This window comes from Etheostoma spectabile, unplaced genomic scaffold (assembly GCF_008692095.1).
Source record: "Etheostoma spectabile isolate EspeVRDwgs_2016 unplaced genomic scaffold, UIUC_Espe_1.0 scaffold00000980, whole genome shotgun sequence".
Taxonomy (NCBI): Eukaryota; Metazoa; Chordata; class Actinopteri; order Perciformes; family Percidae; genus Etheostoma; species Etheostoma spectabile.
In genome coordinates, this window is record NW_022602672.1 from 56,444 (window position 1) to 68,762 (window position 12,319).

At 41.9% G+C, this 12,319-nt stretch overlaps 3 non-coding genes across 3 annotated transcripts; all 3 read left to right on the top strand.

Moving 5' to 3' along the window:
* Positions 1-3,830: 3,830 nt before the first annotated feature.
* Positions 3,831-3,902, top strand: trnae-uuc (transfer RNA glutamic acid (anticodon UUC)). The gene has a single exon. It is a non-coding gene; the product is annotated as a tRNA-Glu (tRNA).
* Positions 3,903-4,448: 546 nt separating this feature from the next.
* On the top strand, positions 4,449-4,530 carry trnal-aag (transfer RNA leucine (anticodon AAG)). The gene has a single exon. It is a non-coding gene; the product is annotated as a tRNA-Leu (tRNA).
* Positions 4,531-5,121: 591 nt separating this feature from the next.
* On the top strand, positions 5,122-5,194 carry trnav-uac (transfer RNA valine (anticodon UAC)). The gene has a single exon. It is a non-coding gene; the product is annotated as a tRNA-Val (tRNA).
* The last annotated feature ends 7,125 nt before the right edge of the window (positions 5,195-12,319 follow it).

Here is a 12,319-nt window from a genome sequence, read left to right on the forward strand (position 1 = left end):
TGGTAATTTCCTGAGTAACAGTATCTTCTGCTAACTTTTAAAGTGCTCGTATTATATTTGTAGACTGCTTACGCATTCAGGTGGTCCACCATCATCTACCACACTTTCTTGTTTCATTACAGCATTGCAGTTGTTTCATTAAAGTTTGCCTGAAAGATTTAGAATATCTTAGAACCCGAAGAGTGCATTTGCTTTCATTATAACATGTCAGGAATATTTTCCTTCATTTTGTCATATATTATTGTATGAAGAGTTAAAATTGTGAGTAACAGAAAATCCAGGGTTTAAAGAAGGTTGTTCACTAACTCTCTCTGTTTGTCTGTTGCTATAGAAACGGAGAGGAGAGGGACCCAAACGTCACCACTGTCAGCACTGTGAGAAATCCTTCACAACATCTGGATATTTAAAGGTTCATCTGAGAGTTCACACTGGAGAGAAGCCGTACAGCTGTGATCAATGTGGGTCAGCTTTCACACAGCAGGGAAACCTAAAAAGACATCAACGCATACACACTGGAGAGAAACCGTACAGCTGTGATCAATGTGGGGCAGCTTTCACACAACAGTGTTACCTAAAAACACATCACCGCACCGTCACGCTGGAGAAAAGCCGTACAGCTGTGATCAATGTGGGGCAGCTTTCACACAGCAGGGACACCTAAAAACACATCGACGCATACACACTAGAGAGAAACCTTACAGCTGTGATCAATGTGGGGCAGTTTTCACAGTGCAGAATAAACTCAAAATACATCAGCGCATTCACACTGGAGAGAAGCCGTACAGCTGTGATCAATGTGGGGCAGCTTTCGCAGTGCAGACTAACCTAAAAACACATCAACGCCTTCACACTGGAGAGAAGCCGTACAGCTGTGATCAATGTGGGAAAAGGTTTTTTCTGAGGGGTAACCTTGAAAGCCACCGGCGTGTTCACAATGGAGAAAAGCCATACTGGTGTGATCAATGTGGGAAAAGGTTTTCTCACTGTATTAGCCTTAAAAATCACCAGATCATTCACTCTGCCTTGTTGTGAACATGTGCCAGAGCCAAGTTGTTTCGTCTTCTTCCCCATGCCCTGATAGCTGTGTTGTTATATTCTGATCTTCTCTCCTCATTGAAGGCTGACCAGCAGTAATGACCATTTAAGATTAGGAAATATAAGGAAACACATTCTTCTGCTTTGAATTAGGCAGACTAGATGCTGCAATAGGGTATTGCTGCCCTCTACTGTTTGTAACCGACATTCTCATAAATTCTTAGTTTTTTATTATGAAGTCCACAACTGAGAAAGCACACCATCCTTGTGAGAGTGATAAATATAGACTATAAATTGAACAGTCATCCTAATTAAATGGTAATTTAAAGCTGGATCCTAAACTTACATACAGTTCTCTCAAGTCAACCTTGCACAGTGTTCCAGACTCCACTAATCCACAGCTGTCGAAGCGTCTCGCATGGATGTCCCTTCATCATCTTTATCCAGCTCCCGACAGAACATGTCCACTTTCTTGGCTGTAGTGAATGTTAGCGTTCTCCCTCCGTGGGTTACTTTCAGGGTGGCCGGATAAATTAGAGAGTTTGAGACGCCTTTGGCATGTAATTTACGCTGTACTCCTATACATTCCTGGTGCTGCTGGACGGTGAAAGCACTGTAGCCAGGCTTAAAGTGCAAGCGTTGCATTGGAGTCCTGAATCGGCCTTCCTGCTGACCCCTGAAGGACTGCTTGGCGGTCCTGGTATCTCAGACACCTTCAAATCAGCGTATGTGTTAGTGTACCTTGCCATTGATTCTGTGTGCTCTGTCCATGTTGATGTTGGCCCTGATCTGTAAGGAGGGAATCCAAACCAGTAGCTGTTGTTGTATCTCAACCTGTCCTCCATTTTGGCTAGCTTAAACTCAAATTTCTTCTCGTCATCAATGCAGGTTTCTTATTTGCCTGTTGTCTCTCTGCATCAGGTCTAGCCGTTGCCACAGGTCCCATACCGTAGCTCCCTGTCTCTCCATCTCTGTCCTGATGTGTCACACCAATGCTTACTTCACTGCATCGTGGACCGCTGATTGAAGCACATTTGTTGCTTTTCCAGGACCTTTTTGCACCTGCAGACATTTCACTAAGTCAAGTGGTAAGAAATTAAATGACTGACGTTGAATGAGAAAGAATAACCTGGTTTTTATTCTAAAATGCAGAGGAAGGATGCGGAGCCTCAGGTCTGAGCAACACTTGCAGACACCGGTCATGTGATCTTTCTATAATTTAGAAAATACATGTTTAAGGACTTTAGGATGAACAGAAACAGCAATGTTCAGTATAGTACTTCTCCGGGTTGCTTTCTCATTTGGGCTTGACGTGGCATGGTTGCTGTAGGGCTATTAGTTTTAACCTTTGAACCCACTTTTGAACCCTTTAAATATCAAAAACTTCCAACAGTTGGAACACTAAACGTTTTAGCATCGTGAGACTACACAGCGATTTGGTCCATGATTTAAAAACCAAAGTGTGGAAGGCCTAAATTTGGACTTTAGGTCAAATTCGGTTTAAAACCTTTTAAGTCAACTCTGCCTGAAGAGTGTAATTGCTTTTAACTAGGTGCCCTTTAACTTGTATGTATGCATTAGCTTAAGTTAAGTGTAATTTCTTGTCTGTGTTGTAGTATCTATAGAGATTTGTGGTGTAGTATGGAACCATTGTCCTGTCTTTTATGTATTATACTGTAGGTCAATGGCTGGTTAAATAAAGGTTAATTAAAAATAAAATGAATCTTTAATATGTCCAAACATTCCTCTCTCATCACCGACATACTGGAAGTCGGCCATGTTTAATTAGATGCTCTCCAGTTATTGTTGTTTTGGTAGATTAACATTATATTTTCCTACTTTGGGGACTTTTCATTTCATAATCTTTGTCTGATATTTTCTATTCCCTGTTTGTATTTTCTGTGACTGCATGTGGTTTTAAATCTGTTGGAGTTTTCAGACTAAAGCAAAGACACTGATGATGTCATCCAAAAGAAACATAAAGGACAGCAACCTGTTTCCAGAGGAGACTAAAGAATGACGGAGCAGCAGGAAACAGAGCAGCTCAAATAGCAAACAGCTGATTTATTCATCTGACTCGTAGAATAACGCCAATGATTGACTTGTTTTAAATGTCTGGGAATGTGGAACAGCTCCATGCTGACTACCTGAAATAAAACAAGGCCACATGCTGATTATTGGGGACTTGATCTGATGGATTTATTCTTCCTGTTGGGTCTCTGTTTAAACTCCTAATTTAAAGGTAAAGTCAGCGTCCATTAAAGGTTGTGTTGTTGCTGCTGACAGACTCAGATCATTATTCTAAGTGTGTGACAACATTATGGGATGGATCCCTACAGAGATAGACCTTTTAGTCAAAGAGGAACATCCTTTTAGTTTAGATCCTTTAGTTTCCAGCCAGACCAGAGTGGTGATTGTAGGAACAGTGGAAAGATGAACCAAGACGGCTTTTCATATATATATTTTTTCTTCTATTGACTATAGTTGTGTTTGTTATTAACAGAAATCAACCTGTCAACATTTTTATTCGTCATAAAGTTCCAACGTTAAGTTTTTTACTGCCAGTTCAAAATGGAGCTGAACACGGAGGAGGATTCCTCCCTAACGGCCGCTCTGCTCTGCTTCGTGCCCCCGCTGTCCGGTAATAGTTAAAGCAGATAAAAACCTAAAGAACACACAAAAACTTCAAGATAAAACTTAGTTAAGAAGCGTCTTCATTCACGTTCAAGAGATGGCCTGTTTCCAGCCAGACTAAGAAATCATTCATGAAATCCCTGTTATTAATATGTGGTCAGTCCCATATGGTCTAGCGGTTAGGATTCCTGGTTTTCACCCAGGTGGCCCGGGTTCAACTCCCGGTATGGGAATAGGTATTTAGCCGTTGAAGGTCTGCAGAAAGATCTGTACGATCTCTGACATTGGCCTGTATTAAACCAGAGCTGTAGTTAGGTAATCTAAGTTATATGTGTTTCATGATCATACTTTTGTTTTTGAATGGTAGATGAACAACTGTGCTCGAATTTCTAATAAAAAAACATGAACTTGAGGTATTTCATTGAAGTCTTTGGTCTTGGACAGTTACCTTGCAATCTAAAACTGTATATCCTATTGTCTCTGGAACAATAGTTGGCAGTTGGAGGAGTAATGGCTCTTTACAGTGAATATGCAAAGAAGATGTTCACAAATTCAGCCCAGGTAAATGCTCAGCCCATATTCACATAGACCTAAACCTACTCATTGGTTACAATATTCTAAAATCAACAATGCCAGAGAAAAATGACAAAGAGTGATACATTTTTTAGTATGTAAGTATTGGCTTTTCCCTTGCAAACGTTTTGTTCCAATAACATTAACAAGCATACCGTTAGTTACGTTCTTTGTGTTTGTCACGTTTTGGGGAAGCGCTATTTGCAGGTAGTGTGGCCGAGTGGTCTAAGGCGCTGGATTAAGGCTCCAGTCTCTCTGGAGGCCTGGGTTCAAATCCCACCACTGCCATTTGCTGGAATGTTACGGACATTGGCACACTCCTTGCTGAGGATCGTCTAAATTTGACTTTCCAGCACCTTGGAGTAGAGATTACCAAGGAGGCTGAGCAGTGTGATACTCCTGTAATGGGCAGATTCCATTCTTCTTGAAGAGGGGAGCAACCACCCTGGTCTGCCACTCCTTAGGCACTGCCACAGACCTCCACGCAATGTTGAAGAGGTGTGTCAACCAAGACAGCCTCTCCTTACAATATTTCTCAACGAATTTAATCAATCCCTGGGGCTTTGCCATTGTGGAGTTCTTTCAACAGTAAAACTAAGGGTATTTTTACTACTGTAAAACTAAGTTACAGTAAGGGTATCACACTGTACAAAAACATGTACAGTTATGATACTGTAATCAGGAAGTTACAGCACATTGCCAGTAAGTTAACGCAAATTTACAAAAAAAGTCTAACAGTGTTCAGACAAACAGCAATGACTTTCTTTCTTGTAAAAAGCACAACTTCCTGGACTTTCTTTACAACATAGTCTATAATTGTCCCTTGCTTCCAAATTCCTAGTATGTCAAAGGAATGAGACTGTTCTTGCTTTACACCGAGGTTCCATAGTGTAGTATTTATCAAGTCTGCTTTACACACAGAAGGTCCTGGGTTCAATTCCCAGTGGAACCAGATTCATGGTTTGAAGTATGACCTATGTCTTGTTACCACCTGGCAGGTGTCAGTTGAAAAGTCTTTAAAAGGGAGTGAATGACAGTTAAATAAAATTTACTACAAAGAAATGTAGTCTCCTATCTGAAAGACTTCTTCACGTCTACACAGAGTTAATGGCAACATGTGCATATTGTATACACGAGTGGTTAAACATGGAGGTCTGGTTAAAGTACGATGGGAAATTTCAATCCAGTCTGGATTATTGATAGATTTATAGTTTTCCCAGAAGGTTTGTTTCTATGTTTCTATGAGAATTGAGGGGAAATTTTGACCAAAAGTTATGAAAAACTTTATTTTGTAATTATTGAACTATGTATTAGGTCATTTGAAAAGTCTTTAGAAAGAATTGAATGCAAATAATGAAATATTAGCCCGTGTCTTTTCAGAACTTCGCCTCCAGTCATTATTTTTACTGTATTGTTCTGATTATGTTAAAGATGACAGTATGTCGGAGGTTCCATGGTGTAGTAGTTATCACATCTGCTTTACATGCAGAAGGTTCTGGATTCAATCGCCAGTGGAACCACATTTAAGGTTTAAAGTAAGAACTATGTCCTGTTATCACCTGGCAGGTGTCCCTTGAAAAGTCTTTAAAAGGGAGTGACGATAGGGGTGATCCGAGTATCCGGCTGAAACGAGTATCCGGTACGGATAAAGCACTTTTGCCGAGTACAAGTATTAAACGAGTAATGCGAGTCAATATCTGTACTCGGATTGAATAATTCTCCACTGACTGTGTCTCCATTCTGTGATAGGCTAGTCACAGTGGTAGTCACAGCGCCTCTCCCTTACACTATTCTGTGATAGGCTAGTCCCAGCGCCCCTCCCCTACACTATTCTGTGATAGGCTAGTCCCAGCGCCCCTCCCTACTAACAAAGTTTTCTCGTGTTGCTGTGTGCAACTCCGCTCACACGCACTCAGGACACAGAGAAGTGAACAGCTCACTCTGTCTCTCTCAGGTCCGCGGGGCTTTCCCGTTAACATTTAGGGTTTCTTCAGCTTCAGGTTTGTTTTATACTTCGGTTTGAACTAGTACCTAGCAACCAGGAGACTTCTGGTTACGTGGAGTTTGTTCAGACATGGTGTTGGTAGAATGGGACTCGTGTTGCATCTCTGCCGTCGGATTTTTTTTTTTTTTTTTTTTAACTGCCTGCTGCTCTAACCAGTTTTTTGAGTGTCTGAAACTTTCTTGCTGTGTTTTATAATAAAAAATAAAAGGCAGTTGCGGTATAAATGAATAATATTACAAATTAAGATACACACACAAACACATTCCAACCCCCCCCCCCCCTGTCTCTCTTTGTTTCTCTATCTCTCTCTCTCTCTCTCTCTTTGTTTCTCTCTCTCTCTCTCTCTCTCTCTCTCTCTGTATCTTTTACTCACTCACAGACAAACACACTCACAATTGAGTGTGTGTGTCTGTGAGTGTGAAAATAAGTGTGAAAATAAAAAAGAACCAAAAATAAATAAATGATCACACTGATCATAGAAAAATTAAAAGTTAAAAAATAAAGTTATAGTATTGAGTATGAAAACTCTTGTTCATTATATTTTACTTAATAATTGCAAGCACATAGTTGTATTTATTGTTGCAAAACTTGTTATATACTGTAGGCCTATATAGTTTGTTTGTTACCATGACAACACCAATGACACTCAATGCTGATGCTATCATGGAAATAGTTTTCGAATCAGCAATAAATATAACAATTCCTGATCAACCCATATCAATTGCATGCTTAAAATAACATACCGGTTAAAGCCCCCCCCCATTTCAAGACAACCCGACCCACTTCCGGGTTAATTATGACCACTTCTGGTTTAGGCCCCGCCCAGTCCGAGTACGGATCTCCGGATACAGATAATAAATGTGGTAAACAGATACAGATACAGATAATGCTGTACTCGCTCATCCCTAATACCAAGCTTTTCATTCTGATCTACATGCAGTTTGTGCCCCATGTATTGTGCACAGTAGGGTATTGGGTTCAGATTTCGGGCACCCTAAAATTTAAAAACAACATTATTAGAAAATCTCAATAATTCTCGATTTGTATGATAAGATTCTCCTACACCTAAATTATAGTGGGGTCAAAACATCTGAGACCCTCTTTCAGCCATTGAGCTCATCCCTGAGCTCGGAGTTGACTAAACCTGAGATGGGAAAGTTATGTTTGATTACAGAACAGCTGAAAGAATTAGTTCAATCAACCCGTTAAACCGGATGGAAGCGTGTTATTAGACAATTAACCATGGCAACGGGTAAATAAAGAGCTCCTGAAGAAGAGCTCCTCCTTCATGAATGAATAATGAAGTGTTGGATTTGTCCTATTTTACATTTGATTTTTTAAATATATTGATACAGCTATAACCTCACGGGAAAAAATGCTGGTGGCTGAAGAAATTATGAATGGCTTATTGTTGCAAAGTCACATTCCGACCCAGCTGGCTAATTATTTTTTTCAGTGAAAATGTGACTTCCATCGGCTTCAAAATACCGTACTTAGTGTTCATTGAACTACTTCTTTCAGCTGAAACCGAAAACTGAGTTTTACCTCTCAAAAACTCAGAGCTCAAGGTAAAGCTCAGAGTTTGTTAAGCTTGCTTCTTGAAACAGGGTCCAGATATGTTCTGTTGAAACGCAGTAATGCTATGACCTTACCTGCTGTCTTGCAATGTGGTAGGGTTGATGAATACGTCTCAACACGGCGCCCACTCTGCCCACAGATGCTTTAACCCCTTTTGCAGATAGATAGCCTGTCATCATTTTTCTGCCGAAAGACGGTCCAGTCTGGGAGCAGGAGTGAAACTTAGTTTAAATGTTTATTGTTATCCTAAACATTCTATTTAGTAATAAAGTGATTAAGGCATTCTTGGAAATACTGATGTACTATTTATTGATATATCAAATAACATGTTTGGTCTAATCCAAGGTGACCAGATTTCTCAGACAAAATCCGAGGACATTTTCTGCCCCCCCCCCCCCAAGGTCTGACCCTAGACTCACCCCTGCTGCTACTTCTTTCTCCACTCCACTACACCTCAGAGGCGAATATTTCAAGATGGAAAGTCCTAATATTTCAAGACTAAAAGTCCTAATATTTCAAGATAGAAAGTCCTAATATTTGAAGACTAAAAGTCCTAATATTTTAAGATAAAAAGGCCTACCAGACTCCATGTAAATAATCAGTAATTTTAGCATCATACAATACGGCTTTCTAAAACATCTCTAAAGTTCTGAGCAGCGCTGCTCGATCGGCTCCGTTTGGTCGGTGTTTTCTTTCTTTCATTCCAATTTCGGGTCGGTCACAGTGAAAACCGGGGACATTTCCGGGGGAAGATCCACCCTGGGACAGGTCCCCAAAACCGGGGACTGTCCCCAAAAACCGGAGACGTCTTGTCACCCTAGTCTAATCTAATCTAATCTAAAAAGAAATGCATTGGCCTAGCTGTGGTCAGCTTTTTATTTACTTTAAGAGTAACATTAATTTGTATGTTTAACAAAAGCGGTTAACGGCGATTGAGATAAAAAACATTAAAAAAAATTACCTCAGCAATACTTTCACCAATTTCAACTTCGAGTTGGCCGTCAGGACAGAAGTCCCTGACAAGTCCCTGCTCAGTACACCACCTCCGCACACTGCTCTCAGAAAACCCCCGTAAAGGTCCAAACTGTGAACCCAACGCAGCTGCTACATCCCCACAAGACGTTCCATTCTTTTGGTTTTCAAAATATAAAACTAGCATATACATCTAAAAACATTTTTACGACGGTCTTATTGATGTCAAAATGACTTCCGGGTATCCAGCATTCAACCGCTTACCACTTTTATAAACTACTTGCGATCGCTTCCGGGTCACGAAAAAAAACATTGTGAAATTGAGAAATGAGACGTATGCACCCGTATTTTATTTTCCGGTTTCCATCCATAAACTCATCAAAGAAAATAGGATGACAAGATTGTTTTTTGTTCTCTGTTTTTTAATATCAAAACAAAAAAAACGAAAATCGGGTTGTTGTTCGTTTTTTGTTTCCCTATTTACATATGGTAATTGGGAAACTGGCTGTTTTTCGTTTTTGTTTTTTTCATTTCAAAACGAAAATCCGTTGACCGCTAAGTACACGGACCGATAAGCATACATGTGCAGCTCAACCTTAAAAAGCCATAAAGCAAATGCTTGAAGCTTAAAAAAACACGAGCCAGGTGCAGTCTCTGTGGCGCAATAGGTCAGTGCAGTCGGCTGTTAACCGAAAGGATGGTGGTTCAAGTCCACCCAGGGATGTTTGCTGCTTAAATAACCTGGAGAGAGCCAACTCTGGGATTTATCCTTCTGCAGAAGACCACAGAGCAGCCCAAAGATAACCCAAGTGGCCTTATATCTATCAGAAGGTACAGTTCTGCAAACCATGTACATATTAATCTTTACAGTCATTGGTATGCAGGTCACTTGATGTAATACAAGCAAATACATAAGGCCGCACCCAACAGTTTTGTGATACGTGGCGTGCAACTGTATGTCAAAGATCAAGCTTGTTGCTGTGACCAAGAAACCACCAGCAAAATGACTGATACATCATCAGTTCCGAAATTTTCTTGGATGCCAAATAGTTCTTATTACCAATTTCTGAGTAACAGGAAAATACCCTAATAGGCATACATGTGCAGCGCAACCTCGAAAAGTCCTAAAGCAAAGGCGTGTGGCTTGAAAATCGAGCTCACCTGGGTAAATTGGAATCTGTAGCTTATTATGGCTAGTTTGTCTCATGTAAACAAACTGATGTTACGATCTACATATTTTACTCTCAATATTACTTTGAATAGAGAAACAATATGTAACTAACTTGCCATGACATAGCCTATTCTTTGCTAATCATCTAGGTAGTGGCAAGGTTGAGGGCAAATATGGCAATATATAATGATAACTTCAAAAACTATACCATACAATAGTGCAGATACTATGAATAAAACAAATGACTGTACACCCCAGTCTAAACAGGGTTGTGATTGTTTCAGGTTGAGAAATGTCACATGCAGGCCCGTGGACAGACCACTCTGTTTGGAGGGTCAGTGGCCTGTAATTGTGGATTTCACTGCACTAAGGTGATCTGTTTTAAAATGATGTATCATTATGATTAATCTCACATCTCATGTCTGCTGCAGTGCTGTTGCTGTTATATCACGCATCACAATGCTGTTGCTTTAGCAGCCCACCACTCAGCCTCCTGCCGCAGCCTCGCAGTCTGCTGCTCTGGTCTCGACCACTGGGGCAACGGCTGCTGTGCCACCATCTTTCCTGCACCCCCCTCCAAGTTTGTCAATGGTGATTAATTTATTAAATAACTCATATTTCATACATATACGTGGTTTTGTATTTGATACAATCAAATTAATATTGTTTGTCTTTTCAGTTCACTAAATCACGCTCTGGTGGATCACAGTCTGCCACACTAAAGCCTAATTTAGTGACTAGGAGGAGCCCCAGCCCTTCTTTCTCTCCGGTGAGGTCTCCCAGTCCCTCTCCATCCTCTGTGAGGAGTCCAAGTCCTTCTCCATCCTCTGTCAGGACCCCAAGCATCGCCCCGTCTTCTGTGAGGACTCCCAGCCCCTCTCCATCCTCTGTGAGGACTCCTAGTCCCTCTCCATCCTCTGTGAGGACTCCCAGTCCCTCTTCATCCTCTGTGAGGACCCCGAGCCATGCCCCATCTTCTGTGAGGACTCCCAGTCCCTCTTCATCCTCTGTGAGGTCCTCAAACCCTGCTGTGAACACCAACATGGCAGAAGCCTGTGTAAGTACAGCAGTGTCTGTTCAGTGGCCAGGCTGTTGTGTAAGTTGTGCTTAGTGTAGCCTTTATTCATGCCATACATTAGTAATTTGTTGTTGTCTTCTTAACAGGGTGAACCTGGAGGAGTTCACCCAGCTACTGCTGGGGCTGCAGCTTCTTTCTGGTTGCCAGGAGAGATGCGGAAAAACATCATTTCTAACACCATTTTCCACTCTGGCAAACTGCAGCAAGATTTGAAGCTGTGGTATGAACCCCCGGTCCCTGCACTCATATACCACCAGACACCGACACCAGATCGCTTTTTCACCCATCGGCTGATGGTGTGGGTGCCCTACCACCTGTGGAAGGTGAGGGTAAACTGCCCTGAGCGTGGGAAACAGCTGACGGGCTACGGTGTCCACAAGAGGGCTCGGAAGGTCCTGGACATGGACAGGTATTACCTGATGGCAACAGAGACACTCAGGTGCACTGTGTGTTCTCTGAACTACTTGTCAATCTCTCAGACTGTCCAGAACCAGCTGGACCTGCTGCACCAGAAAATGTTGCGGCTGATCCTGACCCACCAGCCTGCTGCCTCCTCCTTGGCTGCTCCTATACAGCCTGCCGTCTCCTCCATGGCTGCGGATGTGTCTGGGGTATGTAAAGCATATTAATTTGCTAATAAATAACATCACTGTTATTTTGTTTTGTCCCAACTTCACTCATCTCAAAATTCTCCTCCTTGTTTCACCAGGCTGTGGATGAGTCCGGTGTGCCAGGCATGGACAGAGTGGACAGCTTGGCAGAATATCTAGTGGAGCTGCACAACCATCCCTCACCAACCAGCAGGTCAGGAACTTATATCGTCTTGTTTGTTTTTTCTCCTCTGTTCTCTGTCACAAATGTCCAAACTTGACTGTTTTTGTTTTCTCATGTGCTGTTCTTTGTATGTTGTCTTTCTCAGGTGAGCAATATTGTCGCTCTGTGGCAGAACTTCCTAGACTACGACAAGCAACGGGTTGTCTTTGCTGCCAAACACAAGACTAGGTTGGACACAGGGAGGTTCAAGTCTTCAAAGAGGAGGCAGGAGTTCACTCCAGGGGTGGAGAGTGTAAAGCGGCATGCCCTCACCACCACTGCCCCGCTTGCCCAATGGCCAGATTGCTGCCGCCTGGTGGAAATCATCTTTGTCCGGCTCTGTGCCATCCACCGCAGTCCCAAGAAGAGATCCAGATGGGACCTTATCCTGGAGGACTACAGACGAACCACCCTGCAGCTGGTGGACGTGAGCCACACCACCCTAGTGCAGTGGCACAAT